General features: G+C 40.6%; 1 long non-coding RNA gene across 1 annotated transcript; it reads right to left on the bottom strand.

The window, feature by feature from the left end:
- Positions 1-12,224: 12,224 nt before the first annotated feature.
- Positions 12,225-21,118, bottom strand: LOC306969522. The gene is made up of 3 exons (XR_013793333.1): positions 21,007-21,118; positions 20,791-20,879; positions 12,225-12,311 (listed from the first exon to the last, which is right to left on the bottom strand). It is a non-coding gene; the product is annotated as an uncharacterized lncRNA (long non-coding RNA).
- Between the last annotated feature and the right edge of the window lie 1,753 nt (positions 21,119-22,871).

Here is a 22,871-nt window from a genome sequence, read left to right as displayed (position 1 = left end):
TTACGGGCATTGGTTTAAAGACTATGGGCCAGATCTTGAGACTGTTAGAGAAATAACAATGGTGTTCGAGAGGATTGATGAAGAATAGGCAGCAGTCTGGATGTCTTATGCAGGAGAAGTTTATTTACCATCGGTGCGGGACCCGGAGACATGAACTCGAGACATTGCGCAAGTCCTACCATTCAAGTCTGTCTATGCTTCCACAGAAGAGGGATAAATACCCTCTCAGAGTGTCATACTGATACGCAAGCATTCAGTGGCTGAGAGTGGGTGCTTGAGCACCACAGTCAAGGCTATGACAGGGATAGTATGACTGTACAGCCTGACCCAGTATGATAAATAGCGATTTAATGTTATCCTCTAACAGTGACTGGCTCAGTCCGTGCGCAACTCTAAACACAACATAATACACACACGATCTTACATGTGGCGCAGGTTTTGCTGCACCACTAGGGAGAGGGCGTTTTTTTAAGAAAAAGAGGCCGACTGAGGCGTGGTTCATGACAAGCAGCACTCGCGCTACTCTTCTATGGAAACCTTAACATTATGTTCCTCTTGAACTATTGAGTCCAGGTTTAGGTCTGTAATATCAGGGGTTATTCAGGAACTAATCTGGGTAGTACTTGGAGTGTCAGATATTATATGAAATGTTTGAGAACCACTGGCTTAGGCAAAAGGACATACGGCTACACCCCGCTATTCCAACACTCCGACATTGAGGTTGGAGTTTATAAACTAACCCTAACCTTACCTTAGCCCTAACCAGTAAGGATAGAGGAGTTTACAAACTAACCCTAACCTTACCTTAGCCCTAACCTTAAGGATGGTGGAGTTTACAAACTGAACAGGCCACGCTCAAAACTATTGTTGGAATAGAGGTATCAAAAAGGGTCGGATTGGCGGGATGTCGCAATGGAGGGTTGTCGGAATGACGGGTCAACACCTGGAAATACATCCAGAGAGCAATTTTCTTTGTTGTTTTTAGTCCTGAAGTCCTTAATCACATAAATTATTGCATCTTACAGACATGTCATACTGTTGTCTATTTATTCAGATTACAGGGGTGTTTGTTTTTTGCTGGAGATTTTTTACTTAAAAAGAAAGCAAAAGTTGCTAGGTTTGCTGTATTTATCATGAGCTGTATAATACATGAGGGGCTAACCGGGAGTGATAGTTGTCCTGTATTTGCATTTATTCTCTGCCCTGCTAATTTTCCTATTTTTTTAATCTGTTGCCTTTCTGTGTGAGTAATGTATGCAGCCGATAAACTGTACTTCCTTCGGGATCAATAAAGATATTGTTTTGCCGCCAACAGCCAAAATATCTCAGACCAAGGGCATAAACCACAGTAAGAGAACGACAGGCATATAGCAAAAATGTATCCAGAGTTTTACTATACTAAGAGCACATCGGCACATGATGAAATAGGAGGAAATAGATTTGCATCATCTACAGTTCAAAGTGCAGTATATGAGTGAAGATTATTAATGAAGGCACAGGGTTGAAGGATTACAGCAAAACCTTATTATCAAAATTGACCCATGAATGATTATTATCACTGTGAGATCAATGTATGGCGTACCCTATACACAGATATTTCCTGCTTGTTCCGGTCCTTAATAGTTATTGCTCTCACTGCTTTACTTTTTAATCATTGCATCATTAAATATGCATTAAATGGTACAGAAGTCCCCTCATTTTGGGAGCAACTTTTGACTATCAAAACAAATTACAAAGTGAAACATAACACTCGTAATTTCCCTCAGTGTGTGCTGTAAAAGCCAGTCACAAACTTACACACATTTTCTAATCAGATTTACATGGCCATCCTTCAGACTGTATATTCCATTTTTTAGAGTAATTGAAACAAGCACACCTCTCACTGTAATAACTTTCCGCAGAAATCAAATAGCGAGACATGGGTTGCTTTGTTAACATCGTAAAAATGAGCAAAGGCTTCATAACTTTACAGGGAAAAACTGAATTTGGACAGTCCCAAAGCAGAAATAAATGTAATGGTGGACTCTGAAGATGCAGGCGATGTGATTTGTACTTTCGCTTTCACCACCTTACCTCCACTTCTGTCAATCAGGCAAAACATTATGACCACAATTTTAGGTCTGACCATTACAGATGGGAAACAGGCCACAAGAACTGCAGTTTGGTGTAAGCTCTCTGTCTTACAGGAGTTTTCCATCATCAGGCAGAAGTACTTGAGCCATCGCAGGTAAAGTGTAAGTAAAGGCCTCAACTTGTCAACATACAATTGTACAGCTAAATCTACCCCCTGTATTTGACGCAGTCTTTGATCCCGCTGTGAAAAAAGGATCCCCACATTTTTGGGGGGTTTACCCAAATCTAAAAGCAAAAAAGTGTCACAAGAGAGACAAAAACACACGACTAAAGAGTGATGAAAAAGCAACAAAAAAAGCTACAGAAAGGTGACAAAAATTAGATGAAAAAGTGACAGAAATAAAAGTTTAACCGCTTTTCTGTTGTGTTTGTTGCTCGGTTTTGTAGGTCTTAGCTTTCAAATGAGGCATTACTCTGGCCTGTAGGCTGCAAACTCCAGTCAAGAAGCTTCTAGATTTGGGTAAAGCTGAACTGGAGAAAATACACTGAAGATGAGGAGCCCCTGTAGAAACACTAAAGCCGTTGTTCCACATAATACGGCTCTACCACGGTCAGGGTTGCCAGGAATTGGGTGTTTTTTTAAGCCATTCTGTTGGTGAAAAAACTTCTCCATGGATTTTTGCCTTGTTGTTTTCAAATCACTATTTTGAAAAACAAAATCTGAAATCCAAAGCTCCGTGAGCTGCTTTTTCAATACGGAAGAGAGATTGGGGCGGTTTCTCATCATCGCAGGAGCACATGGGCTCTGTTAACTAGTAAACAATGTATGTCTCTATCCAGTACATGCTTGTTTTTCCATGAGCAGGCGGTACAGATCATCATAAAAGTTTTGTAAGCTGCGATGAGAACAAATGTGGACAAATTCTGCCTTCTGGTGGGGGTTATGGAATCATTCAACAATTATGCTAACACAAGCTAAAGTTGCGCTAACAGTGGCTAAATGCTAATATCGGCAAAATCCCCTTTTAGAACAGCAGTATGATGTTGTGAAATATCAAATCCGTTTGACCTGCCTGTTTTAGTGAGGGCTGTCCACTCTCCTGTTTGCCAGTCGGACGGCAGTGTCTGTTAGAAAAAAAAACTTGCCTCTAAACGATTCTGATTGCTGCAGAAGCGGCAACAGCGAGACCCCTGCCTCGACTTACATCCCCCTAAAGACATAGGGCGAACAAACAATCTCCACACAGAAAGGCCCACAGACCAGGAATTGAACCTAAGAAACTCAGCACTCAGTACTGATGATCTTCTGCAGTAGGCTGATACAAGACGGGAAGGGTATACCTTGTTGTATCACCCCTATTTCATTGAAAGTTGAGCCTCCTATAATAAATCTTTCTTTTAAGAAGAAATCACACACCCCACTTCCTCACGGCGGGAGGAGGAGGAGATGTGAGCATTCAGTGATTCAAACTTTCTGTTAATCCATCTAAGCAACAAAATATAAAAAGAATAAAATAAATCACCCATGCAAGTCAATCTTTTAAGGATCATGCTTCACAGATTTTAGTTCAGGAAAAGTCTTGAAAATGCTGTCTTCGCACTTCTTTTGAGGACATAATTATGCATTGTAATGAAAGGTTTCTTGGAGATAAAAGCGTCTTTTGTTGTCTGTGTTCCAAATATGCCATCAAGCCCCTCATACAAGCGGTGCACGGGAGCTGGCAAAGGATTGTGGGAAAAATGCCTGACCGCTGACCTGGATTGGTTGTTTGAAGCTTTCGGCTGTGCTTCGGGAAAAGGGACCGGGACTGCTTTCAGAAGTAGAGCAATAGTTGTAGAAATAGTTGAAGTAGAATATGATTAAAGAAGAAGAAGAAGAAGAACCTATAAAGTATCATATTGGAGCTTGGATTAGAAACTAAAGACAGCACATTAAAGACGGAAAAAATAAATAAACAAACATCCATTCATATCCATTGTCCTGATCCACAAAAAAGAGCCCTTTTCTTGTGTTAGTCTTGCTTGATCTACAGCAGTCGGGCAAAACCTGACTCTACTTTTACCAACATACAGTACAAACAAATATAAACTGAATCTCGTATTTGTAGTTTGTGGGCCAACCTGACCAGCGTGGTTTTGGAGGTGGGGAAACTGGAGTACTGCCTTCAGTGCTCCTCTGAAAAGGTGCAGCACCTCCTGGGTTTGTCCCTGTTTCAAAGCGTGGTGTCCTGCACTGGTCAGCCCCTCCTCCTTCCTCTTCCTCCTGCACAGTCAGCAGTCTTTCCATTAGCCTTTTCAGTCCATTAGCCAGAACAATAGAAGGCATTTGTGGCTTAGCTGTGAGTCTCGCCCGTATGCCGCCTTATTTGTCCCTTTTTCGTTTCTTCTAGCGCCTGTTGTGATGCCTCCTCTGTGCTGCAGGTGTCGGGGGCTCTTGGTGCCTCTTCAGTGTCAAGAAGAAATGTGTAGATCTTCTCCTATATTCACAGTAGCCATCTCCATCTCTTATCGTGACTACTTCAAAGGCACTATCGGAGAAACGTCAGTAACAGTAAAATTATCCAGCACAGATGATGATGTTGATGAAAAACTCCTTTATGAGAGAGATTAAGATTTTGCCAGGTTTACCTTATTCTATTTTGAAACTCATCTAGGACACATAGATTGAGATTTACTTTGCAGTTTCGGCATTCAAATAAAAAACGCCTACTCGCTCTTTCATCATGAGACATTCATTAAGTTTTGTGTTATGTAAATTCCCCCGAAACAGGAGCGAGCTTGAATGCGTGGCGGCGGGCATCATAAAACCCCCGCCGCAGTTCAAATAATCACCTGTCCTCAGAAATGTATTAGACTTTGACACATCGGAAAGTGTTGAAATGCAATCGCGGGGGGAAAATTGCTGGAGCGCAGTAGATTTGTTTTTGACTGTCCCGCTGATAATGGCGTTACCCATCCATTGTCACCGCCATGATTGCGCAGCCACGGTGTTGATAGAGAAGAAGCTAATTTCAATTTTGTCATGGATAATGCCACCTGATTTTCTACCGTTGACTTTCGGTAACAAAAAAAAAAACACATCTATCAACACACACACACATAAATCATCTCTGACAGGACGTTTAAAATGAAATAAACATTTGGATCATGAAGGTGTGACTCCGAGTCGGTGAAGCGGGTCCATTTGAGGACAGACCATTGGCTTTATCCTCTCCTGTTACCATGAGCGCCTGCAATATCGCTGATTGTAAGTGGCCTGTCATCAAAACGGCCTCCCAAAAGTTCTCCAGCCGAGATGGAAACCTCTTGACAGTGTATCAGAAAGTGACAACAGGAATTTAACTCAAGAAATGTTCAACACATCAAATACAAATGATGCCATAGAATTTTTGCACAAAACGTCTGTATTGGGAAAACATGAAGATTTCCCTGTTGTTGCAGTGATTTTGAGGGGATGTTTTTGCTGCAGTAAGGTTGAGGATCACTGATCAGGAACATCCCATATATGTATGAATATATGAATAAATAATGTTCCCTCACTACATCTTACCTTTTTAAACTCTCACTGGTTGACTTGATTGTTTGTACCTGATTTGGTGGTTCTCAAATTCTAGGGGCGACACTGGCTCAGGAGTCAAAGCATGTCTATTGTATTCCGGTGCATTCGGTGATTGTTTCCTGAAGCAAGACACCAGACCCAACTCACCCGTGTGGCAAATGGTATTATCTGTTGCCCATATATTCTGAAATACCTGTTTTTTGAAACTGAAGTTAGTTTAGATGTCTCAATTTGAGTATAATAATCCAAATGTTGTATTGACTTGTTCTGACACGTTTCTGACTTGTTTCAATACATTTCGTCTTTATTTTAGGTCGTATCGTTAGGTCTTATCTTATCTTTTTGGTCTTATCTCATTGGTAGTTTTATTTTCTTATTTCAATACACAACTTTCTACACAATGGAGTTAATTTTTTCACTCAAACTTGGCTGTAAATACTGTTTAAGTGGCGCTAGCTCGCAGTTAGTTTTGCCCGTTAACCTTCTTCGTGATTCTATTAGTGTGTATTGCATCTCCAACCCGGAGCAGAGAAAGTTACAAGTGTGATTTTCTGGCCAGAGACACCAGAGGAGATGAAAGAACGCCCAATCAGCCCATCAACACTTTTAGTACCCCCAGAGGGACTATGGAAAGTTACTTAGTACTGCTTTAAGCCAATGCTTTGTAGTGTGATGATTATTTTCACAGGATAAAGTGAAAAAAAAATCACTTCCTGTCCTGTGACATTTTGTTTCTGCTTCCGTCATGCATTTTGATCTGGTTGAGGTTAATTTGTGTGTAAATAGTATTTGGACCATGAAAACCAAGGCGGACACTAGGACAGCAGTCTTGTTTGCATGTAGTTTGTGTTAGACACGCTGGAGAGAGAGAGTAAGAGAGGGAGAGAGACGTCACGCTTGTTTGGACCAGAGCAGCATCAAATGCTGATGCACCGCTGCCTCCAGGGCCCATCTCTTGATTCATGAAAACACACAGCGTTATTGGTTAGAATAATCAATGGGGCACCTGCCATATAGTTACTCATGTTGATTCAGAACAGGACATGCTGCACTGGCCGGACACGGGACATGACCGATAGGATCCGAATGTACTTCTGCCCAAATGCTGACTTGTGTTTTGAAAAAAAAGTGCATGCTATAAAGTCCCTTTGAACAGCTTCTTTTTTATTATATGCAGTATATAAAGCAGGGACTGGCAACGTCATATACGGCCCTCAATCTTCTGACTCCAAGATGAGATATACAATTACCCCTATAGTGATCAAAACACTTGACAAAGTACTCCAAAAATAATGAAGTATTGTCAATTCCTTTCAAAATTCCCTGAGAGATCACACATCATTTTTTAATATTTGTTATTCTACATTGCTTTATTATTGGAGTAGTTCTCCTATTATCCTAGAAGGAAAAAGAAGAAGAAGAATCCAATTCTTTTGCCTCACTTGACAGAGGTTATTATCAACCATTGACATTGAAGGTACATTAGTTCTGGAAATGATGTCTATAGCTTCATTCTGTAGTTAGCTTGATTGAAAATACAAACGGAAAGAAAGAAAGAAAGAAAGAAAGAAAGAAAGAAAGAAAGAAAGAAAGAAAGAAAGAAAGAAAGAAAGAAAGAAAGAAAGAAAGAAAGAAAGAAAGAAAGAAAGAAAGAAAGAAAGAAAGAAAGAAAGAAAGAAAGAAAGAAAGAAGGTAGATATTAATCCAAATTCATTGGATGAATTTTGAAAAAATATGCCCTCTTCAAGTCAGTACTAAAATTGTGTAAAGGTCATGCTTAATTAGGGACAAAGAAAAGTCTTTTGTTTTCAATAATAATAATTATAGAGAAGGAGAAAAGAAAAGACTGCAGTGAATTAGACTTTGTTAAGAAAATAACTCTTAGAACATAGTCAAAACTTGTATAATTTAGTTAATTCACTGTCTCTGATCCTCCGCTTCATTTAGTAATGTTACAAATAAAGGGAACGACTTTACTCAATGGGCTGGTATGAGTAAGCAGTTCGCTCATCTTGGGGGACGAGCTCAGTTTGCTTGGACACTTGTTTTGAACACGTCTCTGGACACCGTCCTGGAGGGTTTTCTGGCGTGTCCAGCAGGAAGAGGAGGACTTTACCGCCAGCTCTGGACACTTCGCCTGGGACAGATTGGTTTTCTCAGGCACTGGAGGAAGTCACTGGCAGCGTGGAAGTCTGGACGCTTAAACTGAAGCTCAGCGAAAATGGTGGAATTATAATTAGCCCCTGCAATTCTCTTCTGAGGGTTGTTTCCCTCTCCAAAAAATGCGGCTGTGAGAACAAAACAAAGGAAACACTGTTCATGTACTGCTTTATTTCAACAAAGGAAGGAAGGAAGGAAGGAAGGAAGGAAAGATGGAAGGAAGGAAGGAAGGAAGGAAGGAAGGAAGGAAGGAAGGAAAGATGGAAGGAAGGAAGGAAGGAAGGAAGGAAGGAAGGAAGGAAGGAAGGAAGGAAGGAAGGAAAGATGGAAGGAAGGAAAGATGGAAGGAAGGAAGGAAGGAAGGAAGGAAAGGAGGAAAGAAGGAAGGAAGGAAAGAAGGAAGAAAAGAGGGAAGGAAGAAGAAAGAAAGAAAGAAAGAAAGAAAGAAAGAAAGAAAGAAAGAAAGGAGGAAAGAAAGAAAGGAGGAAAGAAGGAAGGACTGAAGAAGAAAAGGAAAAAGGAAGGAAAGAAGGAAGGAAGAAAAGAAGGAAGGAAGGAAAGAAAGAAGGAAGAAAAGAAGGAAGGAAAGAAGGAAGAAAAGAGGGAAGGAAGGAAGGAAGGAAGGAAGGAAGGAAGGAAGGAAGGAAGGAAGGAAGGAAGGAAGGAAGGAAGGAAGGAAGGAAGGAAGGAAGGAAGGAAGGAAGGAAGGAAGGAACATACATTTATTTGACTGTATGGCAGGCGCAGAAGTTTATTTGTATATTGCTGTTCACAGACAAAGCAGAAGAGACATTTAGAGGTGGTGGGTTTACGAATGTACAATATGTGAAGGAAATACATGCTCAAACATATTGCAAATTCTGTTAGTCGCAGAAGTATTTTAATGTGAATTTCAACATTTGCTCACATACTTGACTTTTAATATTATAACAGCTATGAGCAAGAGATTTCCAACCGGATATGTCTTTGGCAAAGTAAAATTTCATTCACACTGACACCCTTGAAGAATCCGCCTCATAATGGCAGCATTGACACAGAGGTTCCTGTGCGCGGCATCGTCTCTTATTATTTATTTCCCTCATCAGTATTTTTCTGCCACTATCGACCTCATTTGCCTCAATGTGAAGCGTTATTGACTGAAGCTGGAGTGATTTTGTTATCACCTCCTAGACTGCCGGCTATGTAAACTTTCACCCTTGTGGAATAATGGCACCAAATTAATAAAGCAAATCGAGTTAAGTCCGAGACATTTCATCAAACAAGCCGAGCCAGAAGGTACAGGACACTAGTAGGAGAGAGGTTTTCTTCTTTTTTCACATCAACAAAGACGGACTGAAAAGGGTTTTAGCGACAACAATGTAAAGTAAATTGAAGCTCCGGGACCTGAGGAGGTTTCTGGTTTCCACGCTTTCTTCCTTCAATAGGTCACGTTGACAGAGGCAAAGCCATTCTTAGTAAAGATTGGAGATGTAAGGAAACAAGTGTGTGTTTGCCCTTGCGAGGCTAAGCAATGCTGCAGTGCACTCGATATATTCATCTGGCCTTCTGCATGTTCAGGTCATTGGTTTAGTGCCTGAAGCTCATCAGTTTAGGTTTTCATATCTGGGGTGAGCAATTGCAATTATGAGGATTTCGACAAAGATTATCAAGGGCAGACACAAGTCAATAGAGACGGCATTGTGGGGGCGTGGCTTCGCTAAGGGGGAAAATATAATCTTTTTGGGACACAATTTTCCACTCTTTTTAGTCATTTTCTGGTGGAATATGAACTTATTTATCACACATAAATAAAGTCAAGTGTAAATAGGGCCCATATGAATATTTTCTCAAAGCAGATTGTTCAGTAGAAGTCGTAGCAAGCGCTAGCTAGCCGTTTGCATTAGCCCGATGCTAACATGAAGCATTGTGTTAGCATTCACAGTTAATTATGTATTTATGGGCTGTTGAACCACTTTGCTCCTCTCAGTGTCTTTGTATCTTTATTTAGTAGAAAACTATTTTCATAATTCAGCATTTGCTGAGTGTTTTTTGAATAATTAGAGAAATTTAGATTTTTCTCCAAATTGTTTTCCCCCTTTAAGAGGGGGTATTATGCTTTTTTCAATCACATAGCACCAGTCTATATCACACTACAATGATGACCAAACCTTCTGTTGGTCTGTAAATGCAGTAAATTAGAATAACTGCCTTGTATAAAATTGCTCTCTCAAAATGGCTGTAGCGAATGTCTTGAAATAGGCCTCTGTCTCTTTAAGAACCTCTGAGCCTTTCCGACACGCCCCCTCCACACGCTGTCTGTGGCATTAGTGGGGAGGGGGTTCTGCTGAGGAGCAGTGGTTGGTTACTCGGCTGGTGATGAAAGCTCGGAGGCGTCTCCAGGAGGTGGGGGCGTTCCTAGGAAGACTCCTATCCTATCCCTAAAATGGCTGCCATCAGAGTTTTTACAGATTACTCAAAAATACATGAATGTGCCAAGGCAACACTTCAGACATGTTTTTAATGAGGGAATGACATAATAACATGATGTAAAGCTTGAAAAAGTCGATTTTGCATAATACCCCCCCTTTAACTGTTTTCAAACATAACCATATGGGTGATTCCAGAGATGCCGTCTGTATCTATGGAGCATAGACGGAAACCATTTGTCATATCTAAATTAAATCAACACTTTTATTGTCCATTGTATTTAATCACTTACCCCCCACCCTAACTGAGTGGATGTTCTCCAGTTCTGCTTTACCCAAATCTAGAAGCTTCTTGGCTGGAGCTTACAGCTTATAGGACAGAGTATTTGAAAGCTAAGACCCACAAAACTAATCTAAGCTGCTTGTTACTCTGTTTTTTTGGGGTTTTTTTTTTGCTTTTTTTGTTTAGGCCACATTTGTATGGCTTGATCACAGTATCATTACACTAAAAAACTAAATGTGGCCAAAACGCTTCAAAAAATAATTTAAAAAAAACGTGAGAGGTATTTGGAAAAAAGTGACAAAAATGTGGCAAAAAAAATCTACACAAAAGCAATGACAAAGTGACAAAAATGTGTGAAAATGACAAAAACGACTAAAACATGACAACAAAAAACAGGAAGAAGCTTAAATGAGTTCTGTAGGTCTTAGCTTTCAAATGAGGCTTTACACTGGGCTAAAGGCTGTAACCTCTCCAGTCGAGAAAGTTTTACATTTGGGTAAAACTGGAGAAAATGCTCACAGTGAAGGTGGGGGTTCACCATAAACAGATAGAAGGATTCGGAGGCACAAAAATGCCACATCTTGTCTGGGAATCGAACCTGAGACATTCATGCTGTGAGGCAGAATCACTGTGCATTGTCACTACTGAACAACTCAGCAACTTGGCCTTTGGATTTTATTATTTTTTGTTGACAACAAGGAGCAAGTCTGTAAAGTTACTGTTTACAAATCACATTGTATTGTCATGTTTACAGACAGCCAGTCCATTGTAAACTTATGTACTTATTTACAGTCTACCAACATGGCCGCCCCTCCCGAACACGAAGCCTCCATTGAACCGGTTCTCAAAAGGAAAGCCTCCACCGTTTCCCGGTAACTATAAACTTTAATTACCCTTGTTTACTGTTTATAAGCTGGTGATAAACATTTGAAACATGCAGCTAGGGCGCAGAGGCATTCAAAGCAACCAATACACTTTTGAGGGAAGCTATAAAAGCGACGCGTGAGTAACAGCGGTGTCGGTTAGAGAGGAGCGGCATTATATTTGGGCCCGCTGTAATAATGTTCTGATGTGAAATGGCGCGGTAACTAGGAAGGCCCTGTCAAAAGCTAAAATGTATGCCTCTTATTTATGGAACGTCAATATTATGGACGTCCTGTCGGCGACTTGCTCCTTTGATTAACTCACTTCATTCGGATGTGCTCTCGTGGGCTTGTTTCGGCCACAACCACGATCGATGCCCTTTCTCCCCGTGTTAAATGGTCACATGATCCCGGATGTATTTTCAGCCGCATCAACAAACTCGATCATGACATTGTGGCTCTAATTTGTAACTTGTGAAAACGTCTGACAAATGTGTTCGAACATCGCAAAATCGACTTTTTTTCAAGCTTTTTAGCATCTAACAATATTGTTCCCCCAACGAAGCACACGTGCCGCTGTGTTTTGAGCCATTTGCGCATCTTGGATTAAACTTCGAATCTTTAATGGAAGCTGTTCAGAGTTCCATGGCACCTGCTCATACATTGCTCCTCCAATTTTCCTCAAGTTAGTCCTTATATGTACAGCTATAGCGCAGCTTGCCAATCATCTGAAGAACGAGAGGCAAAAACACCACTAAAGCTTTGTTGCCATGAAACAACCCGCTGCACCCCCCGCTTAGCCTGGCCAGCCTGTATGCTTTTCCTCACAAAGAGACATTTAGTCAGAGTTATGTCTATGGATGCACCGATCTGATTCTGGTATCGGATATCAGAGCCAATACTAGAAAAAATACGATATCCGGTATCGGCTACAAATATCCGATACTGAACCGATACCAGTTTTGGCTCTTATATCTGAGTGAATATGGGCATGCTGTATATCATTTTAAAGAACCTTAAAACCTTAAAGCTGGAGAACGCAAGTAGTAGTAGCAAGTAGTTTTAACCTCCGCAAATTTATTTTTGATCGCCACGCAAAATGCCGTGCTAGCAATAGCATGCTAAAGCTAGCGAGTGCTTGCTAATGCTGATGAAAACTAATCAAGGCTGGGGCAGAAGCTATGATAAATATACATAACGAAGCCTAATAAAATAACCACTGATGAAGCCAAGTGTTTGTATTTTAGTTTAAGAAATAACTGATCTAACATATTTGTACTGATCGGATCACTTAATGTGAGTTGTTTAAATTAATGTAATATACCCAAGGATAATTAGTGTACAAAAGTCCAGTGATCCTTGTTTAATGTTCATCCATTAGTTTATCAATATATATAATTGATAATTGATCTGCAACATCATGACAATAGCTACAATATGACTTTATTGATCTTAAAATGGAGAAAAGTGTCAATTAAAAATTTCACCCAAAGAAAGACATTTTTAAGAAAGTCTCTCGGTATCGGTAAATATCAGATATCGGCAGATACTCAAATCCCGGTATCGGTAGCAAAAAAGCTGAATCGGTGCATCTCTAGTTATGTCCATGAGTCTTGACAGGTGGTTTAACCAATCAGAAAAGTGTGTAGTGGCTCTCCCGAATACAAAGTGAGTGAAAATAACTAAAAAACACACTGAAGATATAGAAATAGCACCGTTTTCTGCCACCAGCACAGTCCTAGTCCTGCTTTTGAACAGAAAGTAGGCCAAGTAAACTGGGGAAAGTAGGAAACAAGGACAGTTTTGCACCATTTCGTAATATTATATATCAAAACAGACACCTGGTAGGATGTAACTTTAGTAAAATAATAGTCTCCGTGTCATTAAAAATTAAACCAGAATCGAGCAGTGTTCCTCCTATAACTTTCTATATGAGAAACCTCTTCATAATGATCCATTCTTCTTTGTGCATGTGGACGGTGCGCTCATAACGCTAAAGCACAGAGGCGCACATCTCCGGGGGATTGTTAGGCTGCGGCTCTGACAGTGATTGTCAGTTACAGTTAATGTGATAGATGGGTGAGAGCGGCCAGAGAGGCAGCGAGGGGAGGCCCGACTGCGCTTCAAAGTCTATTTAGTCGTAATGAGAGGTTTAGGGAGGATCCGATATGATGGAAAACGCACAGGACGGTCATAAATCAGCGACGTAGCTATACATGTAACAGGATGTGTCGTGTTTCTATGGCGACAAAGACAGATACAGGCAGAGAATTTATTTTTATATGCGGGACCGTTATGTTCATTTTCAAACAAACACTAGACCAAATGGTATATATTTCCAAAAAATTCTGAACAATATTGAAAAAATCTCGTTAAATCCACACTGCGGAACATTCCCAGCAAAAAATGAGCTTCCACAAGATCAACACACATGCCAGCGAAATTACATGAATGTGCTTCTACTGTTTCTGTGTGGAGTTTGCATGTTCTCCTCGTGTCTGCAGAGGTTTCCTCCAGCTCCTCCGGTTTCCTCTATCACTAAAAACATGTGCAATAGGCTAGGATACTGCCATTGTGTCATTGGGCAACATACCTCACCCATCAAACATTTTTAGAAGTGAATCCCACTTTGCATTGCTTTCAAAGGTTTACATACCCTGGCAGAATTGTTGACCTTTTTTTTTTTTTCACTCATAGTTAGGGGTTGTGTGAAGCCATTTGTATATTGCCTCCTTTAGCATCAATGACAGCTTGGAGTCTTTTGTGGTCGTTGTGGAGAAGGTTCTGTATAAAATCTAATGGCAAAGCGGCCCATTCCTCTTGATCATACTTTTGATCGGGTTCATTTTTGGTACTTCCACTTTTCATCAAGATTTAAAAAGACCCTCCTGGAACCGCCACCTTAACGTGGTGGAGGGGTTTGAGCACTCGAATGATCCTGGGAGCTCTGTTTTTGGGGACTTCGTGGCCCTGGTAGGGTCTCCCAGGGCAAACAGGTGCTAGGTGACGGGTCAGACAAAGAGTGGTTCAGAAGCCCCTTATGAGAGACCAAAAGGCCCGGTTAGAACCACGAGGCCGTTGTTCCGTGGACCACCTGCACGAGGAGCCATAAGGGGCTGGTGCAATGTGATTTGGGAAGCTCCAACAGCTCCAAATAGTCAAAAAATCAAATTCTGCCAGGGTATGTAAACCTTTGAACACAACTGTATATAGAAAGAGCATTCAGGGATAACCGGGGATAATCATTTTGCAGTCCTGTTTTCACATCATTACCAAGAAACTGTCTTCAAACAGGTTAACTGATAGTGGGTACAATTCCTATGGTAACTATCAAAATGCAGATAATTTCAACTTCATTTATGGTGAATGTATCTATCAGTACAAGGCATAAACAAAAACTGGCACCAATCTCAATGTCTTCCTTGTCAGCAAAAATGAACAGACAGATTATTTTCTCATAAATGTGTGCAAATGTGTTGACAAAGTGCTAGTGACATTGATGAGGCTTGCATCACAAATGGTCTGTTTTGTTTTCGGAAAGTTGTATTGTGTAAAAAAAAAGAAAAATGCGCCTGTGTAGAATAAGGTGTGGGCAATGCCAGGATTAAACTAACAGGCATTGTCGGGGAGTAAAGTCCACCAGGAGTGCTGGCCGTTTATCCGGCTTCACAAACTCCTCTCAGCAGAGGTCAAATATTTTTGCTTCATTAGGCACCTTTTTCTTTTCTTTTCACACTCAAAAACACATCCCCCGGTGTGGAGAAACAGCCGGTTGTTCCACACGGACGCAAACAAAAGGCAGTGAATATGTTTTCTCTCCTTCACGGGTCATTTCACCTGCGCATGATTTAAAAGAAAAGGAGCCAATAAGCTGCGTGTGTTTTTGGACGCCCTAATAGACAGCCCGCATGGATTTTATCTTGACTGTTGCAGCCGTATGAAGAATTGGTCTCTGGCAGAGGGATATTGAGAACAAAAGACAACCAATATTGGGAAAGGCAGCATGTTGTCTCTAGTCAAAGTTTATTAACACCAGATGGCAGTGTATTATGAGAGCACATCATTAACTGGCTGTTGAGATTACATGCGCTAATAGGACTTACTTCCTCTAATAGTGGTGCAGCATGATGTAACAGGCAGCACTTCACAGTTTGAAATGTGTTGCTACATCGAAAAAATACTAAATTGGCAACATGAAAAGGGAAAACACAACAAAACATGCACTGAAGAATTTACAAAAGAACAAAAAAAACACATTTAAATGTCATTCATTTCAAAGGTTAGCATTGCAGACTCGCACTAGTTTTTTTCAGACCCCTAATTGCTGAGCTTTCCTTTGTAAGCCTCAGTCACAAATTAGCCGAGTCGGACGCATAATGTCCTCCCAGCCAATTGTAACCGGGTTGACTTTTTCGACATAAGCCAATTGGTGAAACAATCTCTTAAACCCTACAGTCATCTCGGGTAAAATTCAAAGAAACAAACCTATATGCCTGACTCTGCGCCACCAACACGCAGATATACGATAGACATAAGAAAAGACAGAGACACGAGTTATTAAGATGTAGCATTATTTCTGCCCAGAAGGCTTCAGGCTTCCCCACAGCATGTTCATAGTTTAGATTAGCATGATCAAACGTGGGTAATAAATTGTTTGCATGAATGATAAGCCTGTCTACATGCACATTGTTGAATTACCGTCAGCTTCCAAAAAGGAAAGCGCTTCCTATCCAAATGCGCCCCACACTCGCTCACGGAAGCGAGAATATCTGACAACGAGCCACTCTCCCACACAACCTCCAGTCCAAAGACAACCGTAACACAAGTCAATGACAAGCAGTGAACCTCTAACTCACCCGATGACCCGACATGTCTTGGATGAGCTTGTCTTCCCGGCTTGAAGCTACAATGGCCACAAGCTTTCAAGAAATGTAATGCATTTAAAAATGTAAATTACAATCAAGCATAAAGTGCGTGAAACGACAAAGTGGTCTGAAATACTTAAATTCCCTTTTCAGCTGAATGGATCTTTCTTTACGGCCATACCGCTTTTGCTCTTGTGTGAGTGGTTGGTGGTGGTCGGAGGTGCCGATGGCGCAGACTGGTAGCCATGCTTCCTTCAGTTTACCCCAGGCCAGCTGTGGCTACAATAATAGCTTACCACCACCAAGTACATGGAATGAATGAATAATACATGTTAAGAGTCTTTGAATGTTTCTTTATTAGTATTATTTTTTAATTTATGATTGCTTGTTTGTTTCTATCAAAACTATTTCCATCCTATTAATCCATTTACTATTATTCTTATTAATTCTATTATTACTATGAATGTTGGTTTATTGTGATGCTTATGTCTCTGTTTTTCATGACTACCATGATCAGTTCTATTTCTTTTTATATATGTTTTTTTATTCTATATCGTTGTTATTTTCTTCTCCTTTCTTTCTCCTCTATCTCATGACTTTGTATCATTATGCATCCACGCACACATTCACTCCACACACCCCAATATTTCACACACAAAACACTCAACTGTTTGTATGTACATCCTATTCCATCCACCTCTTGTGATTTGTGACCTCATGTGTTCCTTCTAACGTCACCCCGTTTGGAGCTATAGGAATATGCTGGGAGAGGCCAAATGCCAACAACATATTTGGTCGTTGTGTGTGACTGAGCGCACACACAAAGACCAGACAGTTACGCATTAACTCGTCTAAGCTCAGGTAAGAACATATCTCAATATGTAAAAACGGTGGGCTGTTCCTTTAAGAACTTCAATTATTATATTCCTTAAACTTGCGTGCTTAGTGAAGCCAATGAGCTGCCCGCACAGCGACTCCTAAACGCTTTTATTTTGCCACGTTAGCTACATCCTGCTGCTTCTGCTCCTCTGGTAAACAGTAAACACCGTGGACAGAGGTGGAGGACAGCCATAGAGTGACACATGACACAAGATTCAGTATGACCATAAAAATCTTATAGTCCGGTAATTACGGTATATAAAACCAATGCATTATTATTATTATTATTCCAGTTGATTAGGCATTAATATTTATTGTGTCACACCTATAGTGGCCGAAGCCTCATCAATTATAAAAGATCATTCTGGTATTATCATGCAGCATGTGCTCTGTCCAGGATGTTATAGTGTTCCTCCCGTAGAAGTACAAATCCAACCTTTCCTAATGAGAGCTTTGTAGTGCCCGCCGTGAGCAACTCTTCCCTTCCTGGACCTGTGCTGCATGCAGGCACTAAATAAATAGAGCAGGAAACGCAACGCTCCTCATGCCTTAAGCCCAATACAGTCTATTAACACTGGAGATGGGATAGAAGTGAATGTGAAGGAAATCTCATCAGAGTTATTGGGCTATAGTGGTGTGAAGGATTTGCAGTCACATAGCACTGCAGCATTCATTAAAAAGAGACTGACAGCTTCTTAAACTACACTGTGCTTCTTTGTGTGCTTTTACTTTTTATCAGTTTCAATTCAGAGAGACAGCGCATGTGCAAATATATGGACTGTAACGTGGCGATAATGTTAATCCGGCGTGCATTGCGGTAAAAGCAAGGGTAAGTGAAAAGAGGACGCAGTGACCTATCCTTGCGGTGATGAGATTATTTCACTTAAGGAGATTGATAAAGGTGATTCTCACTATTAGGTTCCATTAGTAGGAGTTTAATACTTCATCGTGGGAATTAGCTATAGCTTTAGGTCCCAGCACTGGTTACATGGAGTGGTTTGAAGTGGTCCCTAGAATAAGAATGAGAAGGAACAGTGTGTGGTGTGTCTGTGCACTGTTCACTCTATCGTAATAATCGCTATTGGCCATGTGTCAGTTTGGAAAGCTAGTTGTATTTTTCTGTGTTATCCATGAGAGCACTTATGGAGCACTCCAGGTATAGCTTTTATACAAGTAGGAAGGAAGATGACAGTGCCTTAAGTGGTTGAGCCACATGCAGCTTTTTTCCTTGGATTGTTGTAAAATGTTTGCTCTTCTTTGGTGGGTCAGGACCTCAAAAGTGGATCGCAGAACGATGTCAAGGAATTTTTCTTTCGAATTACTGGAAAAATAAGAAAACATGTCCTCATAGCAATGGGGCGACAGTGGTGCAGATGGTTGGGTGGATCGTCTAATGATCGGAAGGTCGGGAGTTCGAATCCCAGCTCCTGCAGGTGCACACTGTCATTGTGTTCTTGTGCAGGACACTTCACCCACCAGTGTCTGCTTACACTGTGTATGAATGAGAGTGTGAATGGGTGACTGATTCCTTGCTGTGAAGCACTTTGGGACTAATGAAGGTAGAAAAGCACTATATAAATTGAGACCATTTACAATCAATCCATAATCTGTGGGGGGTTCAGTATTAAGCGGTACATAAACCATGGCTTGTCATAGAGGGATAAGATAAGATAAGATAAGATAAGATAAGATAAGATAAGATAAGATAAGATAAGATAAGATAAGATAAGATAAGATAAGATAAGATAAGATAAGATAAGATAAGATAAGATAAGATAAGATAAGATAAGAATTTGAATAAATTAAGACCCAGAACAAACAGAAAGTCAGTGAGATAGTTTGTTTGAAGCAGAACTAAGTAACTCATAGGCGCCACTGCAGGTGTCGTAGCATGTTGCGGTTCTTTACTTATTAATTGTCCGTGAGAGTAAATACTACGCTGACAGAAAAGGCAAAGGGAGAGAGGGATATTGTACATCCAATTACACAATGGAGATAATTTTTTTGGCTGTAAATACTGTTTGGTGCTAGCCCACAGTTAGCTTTGCCCGCTAGCCTTTTAGCTTCTTCTTCGTGATTCCATTAATGTGTATTGGTGCTCCTGGTCGGATTAGAGAAAGCTGCAAGTGTGGTTTTCTGGCCAGAGACACCGGGTGAGATGAAAGTCCCTCCAATCCTATTAACACTTGTATTACCCCAGAAGGACTACGAAAAGGATTTATTAAGGTAAACAAGTTACTTATTACTGCTTTAATGGTTAAACTTCTCATTAGTCCACAGCATAAATGGCAACCTTTTGTTTCGCTGGCTGGAATTTGTTGGTGAAAACATTCAAAGTCACTGAGAATCGAAGTGCGAGGAATGTTTTGCGATAGTTGGAAAATAGTTGCTGACCATTTGAAATTCCTTTTCCTCCCTTTGACACTGTTTAAGAAATGAAAACAGTCATGCACTGGAGGTTTGCCTGGACAACAGGAGATTGAGCATATTATCCTCTAACAGCGGCAGTACTAACACAAGTACAGGCCATTAGTATTTCCCTGTGTACTTATACTTGTTACACTTTACACCCGACAGCAATTTTTTTTGACATGCAGCCTGACACATGCCCTGTAAGTCACCCTCCCCACTGCATGCAACATTTATGAAGCCAAATCTGACATGTTTCAATTATAGCGGCGTGAAGGCATGAATTATGAACGGCGCTAACATTACGCAGTCACTTCAGTGTCACATAGCTGAACCTCGCTGATGAAAAGCATGTAAATAATAAACGACAGGCCTTTGTTGGGAGCTGCAGAGCTGAGCAGACGGACTGATTATAACTGATTAAGGGCAGCTAATGGGCTAATACTCACGGGCCGCCATACACAACAATGAGTTCAGACCGAGCGATGTGATTGGACGATAGGTAAGTGTGCGGAAATGAAAGCGCAGATGTTTTCTATTACGAACTAATGAGCTTTATAGGCATTAGAGTTCAATTCGCTAACTGATGTTAACTGATGCATCCATGACTATTACTCCTGTAAATGCAACTGGATAGACTGGTGGACAAAGGATGTGGAGAACAACAGAAGGTGATTTATTATGCTTAATTACCTTTTAGCTTTGTTGATTTTGACAAATGGACAGACGTTTTTTTTCTGACTCACGTGACGACAACAACGCCGCCTTATTGGATAACGTTTCTAATGCAAATAGTCGAACTGAGCTTAAATTAGGACTTTAGCTTTGATTAGCATTGCTTCAATAAACTTCAGCAAGATCTTGTATTGATGATGGAAGAGTGTGACCACTGCACAAAGCCTTCTCCAGCACATCCCAAAGATTCTCTAGTTAAATCCAGATGGTGACCTCTTTGCAGTCATTTTGAATTTTGAATATAAAAGAAAATATTTGGTTGGTCTTCTCCAGTGTGAGCGAAACTGTAAGTGGCAAAGGCTTGTGTCGAATTTTGAAACAAGATTTGAAGTTTGTTGCCCTATTTATATCCTGACTTACAGAAACTCAATTAGGCTTTATGAACATCCAGGGAATTTCCGATATTCCCTGGATGCACCAGGCCCTAGCAGTGAAAACAATCACTTTACCGCTTTTGTCTCTGAATGACATACAGTAGCGAGAAAAAGTAAGACATTTCTGCCTAAATTGGTCTCTAAATGTGGTCCGATCTTCATCAGAATCACAGGAATGATTAAACAGTGCCTGCTTAACCCTTGTGTGGTCTTCGGGTCATTTTGACCCGAAAGCCACTGCAGCCCGCAGCCGGTCAAAATGACCCAAAAGCCACTGAATATTTTTGTCAATGTCAATGTCAATGTCAATTTTATTTATAAAGCACATTTAAAAACAACCATAGTCGACCAAAGTGCTGTACAAGAACAGTAACAATATGTACAATAAACATAAGAAACACACACATATTTTTGTAAAAAGCAGAAAAAATATGAATGTATGGTTATTTTAAGGGTCTTTTTTGGAGTGTAAATTTTTTGACATTAGGGTCTTGAAAGGGTGCAAATTTGAAGGATCACACGAACTAATACCACCCAAACATTTACATTTGATCATATTTTTATTGGCCATAACATGTAAAGATTCACAGGCGAACGTGGAATAAGTATGTACACCCCCTGACTGAACTGCAACTACAGAAAAGCAGTTATTGCTGCAAAAGAAGTATCAGCAGCTATTTGATACAGGGGTGTACTTACTTACACACAACGTCATGTGTGGAGGTCAAATGGAACAGCGCATCAGTATCAAAACCCTATGCTCATTGTCAAGTATCATTCAATAATCATTCCTGTGGTTTTGATGAAGATCAGACCACATTTAGTGACTAATTTTGTGAGAAATTCCAAACGGTGTACTCACTTTTTCTCGCCACTATAGAGTGGACGATAAACTGAATAAAGTTCTCAGACCACAGGAAGGTTTTTATCTGGGCTGAGCTGAAACTTTAGTGTCGCTGACGAACCCTTTTGAATGAGAGCGAAACTTTCTACACTTCAACTATAGAAGATGACTCAAGAAAATTAATTGAAGATGGACAACTCCTGTACGACTGAGATTCTACACCGACATTTCAGAACATGCTTGTAGAGGTTTAAAACAGGTTTACACATACTAACCCCCCATGGAGACTGGACATTTGCGCCTGATGTAGCTATTTTTAACTTGCAATTAATGTTTCATTTTACAAGTGTAGCCCTATAAAATATGAACCCAAGTCTTGCACTGAACACTATTGTACATCTAAAGCCTGCATTTTGTTGGTGGAAATCTTGGAAATATTCATTCCGATAGGAATTTGGAGAGGTCCTCAGAGTTAACCACTCTGAGTGATGAGATTGACCTTCGTATCATGCGAGGAACGAAATGGGAACTTTTCGAACTTTTGGCTACATCTCTCTTTCCCCGCAGCTGAACAATAATAAAATCAACCCTAGACGATGTCATCCCAGGACCATTTTCATGAAGTAAAAGCCATAAACCCAGAAGATGAAGCCACCATATGGTAAGGCAGTGGGGAATGGCTGTGAGTGCACAGAAGGACAGCGACAAATATAGACAGTTAATGGGACTCAGGTGCTGCTCAATGTTTCATCAGAAACACCCCCCACCTCCACCATCACCATCATACCCCACACCCCGATCCCCCTGCCTGACCTCACTCACGCTCAATCCCTGACCGGCCGCTAACTCGACCACCTCACGCATTCACTCCCACAGGTGCACTGAATCATCCAAATGTGCATCTTAAAGCCACACTGCAGAATATCTATACGTCACGAGAGCAGCTCAACTGTTGTAAAACTCTCATGCATAAACAAACATGTCAGCTATACGTGCTGCGAATGCTCAGCTGGAAAATGCAATTTCTGCAGTGGATAATAAAGAAAGCATTTTGAAGAGGACCAATCATATACTATAACCTCATGCTTGAGCCGTAGGACAAAGCAGTGGCATCTTCAAGGAGACAAGCAAGTGATGTCCGGTTCCTCGTAAAGAAACGGGTCATGTCTGAGCTAAAGCATGCACTTCAAAATACATGTTTCTTTTTTTTAGTTTTGTTTAATATTTTGCATGTGACCTCTTCAGTTTATATTATGGCTTAAAGTCTTTTTTTTATCAATAGCCACAAGAAGTACAGCAGCAAATGTCAAGTAGATAATGAAAACTTATTGCTCATCATAGCAACAGTTACTTAGTAGATAGATGCTGCCCTCAGGCAACACTGTATTCTCCAAGCTTCTGTTATTAGATCATGCGATCACA

Source organism: Gobius niger (genome assembly GCF_951799975.1).
Source record: "Gobius niger genome assembly, chromosome: 10".
Lineage (NCBI taxonomy): Eukaryota > Metazoa > Chordata > Actinopteri > Gobiiformes > Gobiidae > Gobius > Gobius niger.
This window is presented reverse-complemented; position numbering and strand designations above follow the sequence as displayed.